Source organism: Rattus rattus, chromosome 6, assembly GCF_011064425.1.
Source record: "Rattus rattus isolate New Zealand chromosome 6, Rrattus_CSIRO_v1, whole genome shotgun sequence".
NCBI lineage: Eukaryota > Metazoa > Chordata > Mammalia > Rodentia > Muridae > Rattus > Rattus rattus.
In genome coordinates this window covers 92,548,748-92,554,782 of record NC_046159.1, presented here as the reverse complement: position 1 = coordinate 92,554,782, position 6,035 = coordinate 92,548,748, and positions in this window count along the sequence as shown.

The following is a 6,035-nucleotide window of genomic DNA, read 5'->3' as shown; positions in this document are numbered from 1 at the left end:
GTAGTACAGTTTGGCACAGAATGCCACAGGGCCTCTGCACATGTGCCAGTCTCCTGGGCTGTGTACAAGTGTCACAGACTTAGTCCGGGCAGCTTAAATCAGGGGTCCCAAATCTAGGTCCTGCCAGACTCTGTTCTGCAGGGGACATTTGGCTCTGTTGACGGCTATTTTCATGTTCACATGGCATCTTCTTTGAGTCTTTTCTCCAAATGCCCCTCATACCAGGACACGAGATGTTTTAATTGATGCCCATTCTCATTTGAACTTAATCTAAAGACAAAAGAACATCACATTCTGAAGTGCTGAGGGGAGGATGGGGCGGGGGGGGGGGGCTTTCCCTAGTGCCTGGTGTCAGCCTTTTCACATCATGACAGCTTTGTCATCCAGAAAGTTTATATTCAAGAACCAGACAGTTGAGATTTAAAAGGAAGTCAGAAGAAAGCCATGTCTTGAGTATGCTTACAAGTTTATGTTGGTTGCATAGATCACATTCCTCAACTACATACAGGCCACCTGTGCCCGTTAGGATTAAACAGAAACAGGGAGAGGGGCACTGTCTAGCTCATAATACACCTAAGACCTAGGCTGACTGGATGTCACTATCTGCTTCCGCCCTGGTGAAATGTTTGGCACTCTACCACAGCTGGCCACCCTATACTTACACAGTTCGTGTCCTTCAGAGTTGGCCTGAATTCCTTTTGATCCTCAGGCCTTTCAGGAGCTGTGCCTACACCCATGGGAGCTGGGAAGGCCTGAGACTGCCTGCTGAAGCTTGCGGTGTCATGGTCTTGGTCTTGTCAGCCACAGGCAGTTTCTAGTGGCTGCTTTGCCCTGTGACAGCCTAAAGTAATGGTCCCTGGGGATATCCAGGGCCTGGGTGCCCCTCAGGTAGCCATGCCTAGGGCTGGGTGAGTGTAGTTTAAACAAATACAGTCACAAAGCAGTGGCTCTCAACCTGTGGGTCACAAAGGATCCACCCTTTAAGGATCACATATCAGACATTTACATTATGATTCATAACAGCAAAACTATAGTTATAAAGTAACAAAGAAATAATTTTATAGTTGGTGGTCACCACAACATGAGGAACTATTAATGTTTGTAACGTTAGTAAGGTTGAGAACTACTGCTTTAAAGACTAAAGCATGCCCCCAAGAAGTCTGCCTACATGTGGAGTAGAAATCAGGTGGCTGCAGCTTCTACTTGTGAGGAACGGGCAGCTGCATCTCCATGCTAGTGGGGCACTGCTGGTGCTTACAGCACCAGTGGGCAGGGATAAGACCCAGGTCCAGAGCAGAGAAACATTCAATTACATAATCCTACTTGAAAGATCTGGGTAGTCTTAAGTTGATGAGGCAGACTGCAGGCTGGTATAGGTGTCCCTGGCCAGGACAGGAAGTTTGTCCTTTCTCTTCTAAGCATGAGACTACCTTGTCTGTCGGTGAAAGGGATGCTGACAGCCAGCACAAATGACCAAACAGCATTACAGGACAGTTACCCAGGCCTATCATCTCCTGGGTGGTAAGTGCTTCCCTTGGCTGTGCCGTAAAGGCAGTTGGAACCAAGCTGAAGTCATTCAACTGGACAGTGTAACAGGTTTAAAGCAACGTTTAGACTGGAACATGAGCCACTAGAACCCTATGGACTTCTGTGGTGTCAGCTACATCACACCACTGTAAGGTCTCTAGGACCTGCTGCTATCACAGCTGTTAATCAGAGAGCCTCCTGGGCTTACTGGGTCCACTTCCTGACAGGATGGTCTGAGACAACCTGTTTAAACTCAGTTCAGATTTACTGCCCAGGAGGTGGGGACCAGAGGTCTATCCCCTGCTGATCTGAGAAGTGGCCATAAGCCATCCCTGAGTGGGGACTTCTTCCTTATAACACCCACAGGGTTAAGAGGGCGAGTCCTGCTCACTGAGCAGGCAGAGGGAAGGCTGAAGGAGGTGGCCCCAGGGACCATTGGTGACTTCCTGGACACCCTGCATGTAGCTGTTCCTCCACAGAAGCATCTCTCAGTGCTGCAGTGACCTCACTCTGGGCTGGCCCAACTCTGGATCTCACGTGTGGCTCCTGTAAATAACCTGGACTGCAAGGCTCCCTCCTGATCCATCTTGGCGAGTTCTGTTCCTGGAGGCCTTAACCCATTTACATGGTGTTGCTCACTGATTCATTCACAGATGAACACCTTACTACTCTGTGCTTTGGGAGTACTTTCAGAGTTTGGGGTTGGTTGGGGTTTTTTGCTGTTTTTTTTTTCTCCTTCTTTCCTGTCTTGTTTTGGATTGGCTGTGGTGTGGTTGTTGTTTTTAATTTTTTTCATACTCATTCCACTCCTCCCAAAGAACTAGAAGAAGAAATATCTGAATTCACAATTCTATTTGGAAGATTTTAGTATTTTCTCGAGTTGATAAATTAGGGTGGAAGCTAAAATTTTGAACAAGCTGATTAACAAAATTCTCCCACTTCATGAATGTAGATACACCACACTCTAGGACTGCTGTTTCCACACAAACACAGAACAGTATGGAAATTAACCCAGTTGACTAAGCCCTAGAGCAAGTTTAGGCGAATTTAAAAGTATTGAAATCACGTGGAATGTGTATTACCACACTTTACCTTCTAGGCTAGAGTTAAATAGCAAATCTCAGACATTTTTATATATTCAAAAAATAATGATTATACTTTCAAAACTAACACAAGAGACTAGCCTGAGGTAAAATACCAATGCAAAAAGAAAGCACAAGTAACCAGTCTCAGGAATGAAAAAGAACGTTACTGTAGATGTTGGCTGTAAAAGATAATACAAAACTTTTTGCTAAGATCTTGAAAATTAAATTATAAAACACGTCAAACATTGAGAAGCATAGAAAATCTGAGTAGTTTTATACACTTAAAGAGTTGTATTGTTAAACCCCTTCCTACAGAAGAAATCAAGGGCCTCACAGGTTAACCAAGGAATGGGAATAACCAAAGCTTCCAGAGAAGTGGCGCTTTGGGCTCCAGCTCAATGAGATTATCTCAACTAAAACTTGCTGACAATCCTAGGGAGGGCATCACCGCCAGCCTCAGAGTCTATGGAAGCCAAAATCCACAGCAGAGAACCAACAACCAGTCATACATTAGCATAATAAGGTCACAATTACATCAGGCCTGTCGGTGAGATCCCAAACTGATCAACATCTGAAAATCACCAGTGGCAACCCACCACCATCACAGACTAAAGAAAAAATGACATTATTAGTAGCTACAGAAAGTATGTGTGGGGTCAAGTGGACCATGCCACCAGACAGAGGAACTGGGAAGGTTGAGCAAACCCAAGTCCCAGGGAATCTCAGAACTGAGAATGGGGCCAGCTCCTTGCCAAACTGCCTGATCTGGAACACGCCCCTCTGCACTCAGAACCAAACTGGATTCTGTCCCTGTTCTCAGACTCTGCCTTTCCTTTCCTGTTTGGCACACAAACACCCTGAGGGGAAGCCTGGATCCTCAGACCCCCATTCCTAACTCCCAGTGGCACCCCGGCAGCATCTGGGTACACAGACTGAGAACCACAGGAACCATCTGTCCCAGCCCCTGCTGTTTCTCACACAGGCAAACATGGACTGATACTCCTATCATGGACTGTGCTCTGCCTCTCCTGAGAGGCTTGCCAGCAGTGCTCGGCACCCCAGCAGCGAAGCTCACATGTAACACAACAAGGATGGTCATTTCAAACTAGTGTTGTAGTGCATACCTCAAGACCCAGCACTTGGAAGTCATGAGTTCTAGGCCAGCCTGGTCTAGAACATAGTGAGTTCCACACTGGCCAGCGTTACACAGTGAGACCCTGTCTCAAAACCTAATAGGAAAGGAAGGGAAACACACCTTTAGAAACTGTTGCCTTTATTCATTTGTTCCACTGAAACATGTATTGTCCCTAAATGTAAATGTCACCTCAGTTATGACCTTCCTGACCACTCTATTAAAAACTGTAATGTGGCTCACAGCACTCCTTACCCCTCCCCAGCTGTATTTTCCTTGGACGCATCAGCTGACAAGCTGCTATTGTATTCCTCCTTTTGTTATTCTCTGTGTTCCCTATGTACAACTTTGTCTACTATTACTCCCTCAGCTGCTGCTTCCACACTGCTGGTCACACAACAGCGGCACAGTAAATATTTTATTTTTATGTATATGTGCCTGTGTGTGTTTAGGTGCCCCAGGCGCATTCAGGTGCCCTCAGAGGCCAGAGGGTCTTGGATCCCTTGGAAGCAGAGTTACTGCATCAGCTGCCTGACGTGAGTGCTAGAAATCCAAGTCGGTCCTCTGCAGGAGCAGTCAGTGTTTCTAATTGCTGAGTCATCTCTTGAGCCCCCACAATAAACATTTGGAAATGAACACAATGCATCTAAATAAGAAAGAGTGAATCTGTTAAACAAATCCTTTTTTTCTAGAGAGAGAGAGAGAGAGAGAGAGAGAGAGAGAGAGAGAGAGAGAGAGAGAGAGAAAGGGGGCATTGAAAAGATGTCTCCATGGTTAAGAATATTTATTGTTATTGCAGAAACCTAGGTTTGATTCCCATTACCCACATAGCAGATCACAACCATCTATAACTCCAGTTCCAGGGGGTTCGACACCCTCTTCTAGCCCCCATAGGCATAAGACTTGTATGTGGTGCACAGACATACATAACAGGCAAACACTCAAACACATAAAAAAAGTTAAAAATAATTAAAAAAATAAAATCAGGGCATAATGACACATAGCTGTAAACCCAGCACTTTTGAGGTGAGACGAGATCAGGAGTTCAAGGTCAACCTCAGTTACACAGAAAGTTCAAGGCTAACTTACGCTATGTGAGACCTCATGTCAAGAAAGAAAAAGGAAGGAAGGAAGGAAGGAAGGAAGGAAGGGAGGAGGAGGGGGAGGGAGGGAGGAGGGAAAGGGAGGGGAGGGAGGGAAGGAGGGAAGGGAGGGAGGAAGGAAGGAAGGAAGGAAGGAAGGAGGGAGGGAGGGAGGGGGGAGGAGGGGAGGGGAGGGGAGGGAGGGAGGGAGGGAGGGAGGAAAGGAGGGAAGGAGGGAGGGAGGGAGGGAGGGAGGGAGGAAGAAGGAAGAAGGAAGGGAGGGAGGAGGAGGGAGGGAGGGGGAGGGAGGAAGGGGGGAGGGAGGAGGGAGGGAGGGAGGGAGGAGGAAGGAAGGGGAAGGGAGGGAGGGAGGGAGGGAGGGAGGGAGGAGGAAGGGAGGGAGGAGGGGGAGAAGGAGGAGGGGGAGAAGGGGGGGGAGGAGGAGAGAGGGGAGGAGGAGGGGGGGGAGAAGAGGGGGGAGGGAGGGAAGGGGAGGGAGGGAGGGAAGGAGGGAAGGGAGGAGGGAGGGAGGAAGGAAGGAAGGAAGGGGCAAAAAAAGAGGTGCACCACCACTGAGCCTTGAAGAATTGAAGGTCTTGGGGTCTGAAGTATTAATTAGGCATGGAATATTTTGAGCATGGAAGGGGAAAAGTGTGGATTATTTGGAACCTGGGACTCTTGATGAAGACACCTCCATTAAATCTGGCAAGGATGCAAACTGAAACCAGAGTTGTCCAACCTTTCCAAGAGACCTTTGCTCTTCTGCATCTATGGTGACCCAAAGATGTTGCTGGGTGTCCCGAGTGACCTCACAGGAGGCCTCTGTGGGGGAATTTCACACAAGCTAAGTATGTGAGCTATCAGGTGCTATCATGAAGAAGATTGTTCTATTCATTCCCCACCCCACCCCCAGTACCCAAAACACAGAAAAGTACATTTTAGGCAGAAGTCCCCTTTCCATAAAAAGTGACGTTTAAATCTCTCTCTTCCACTGTTGTTAGGACAAAACGGTAACCAACAGACTGAGAAAAGATCTTTACCAATCCTACAACTGATAGAGGGCTTATATCCAAAATATACAAAGAACTCACAAAGTCAGACTGCAGGGAGACAAATAACCCTATTAAAAAATGGGGTTCAGAGCTAAAGAAAGAATTCGCAGCTGAGGAATGACGAATGGCTGAGAAACACCTAAATAAATGTTCAACA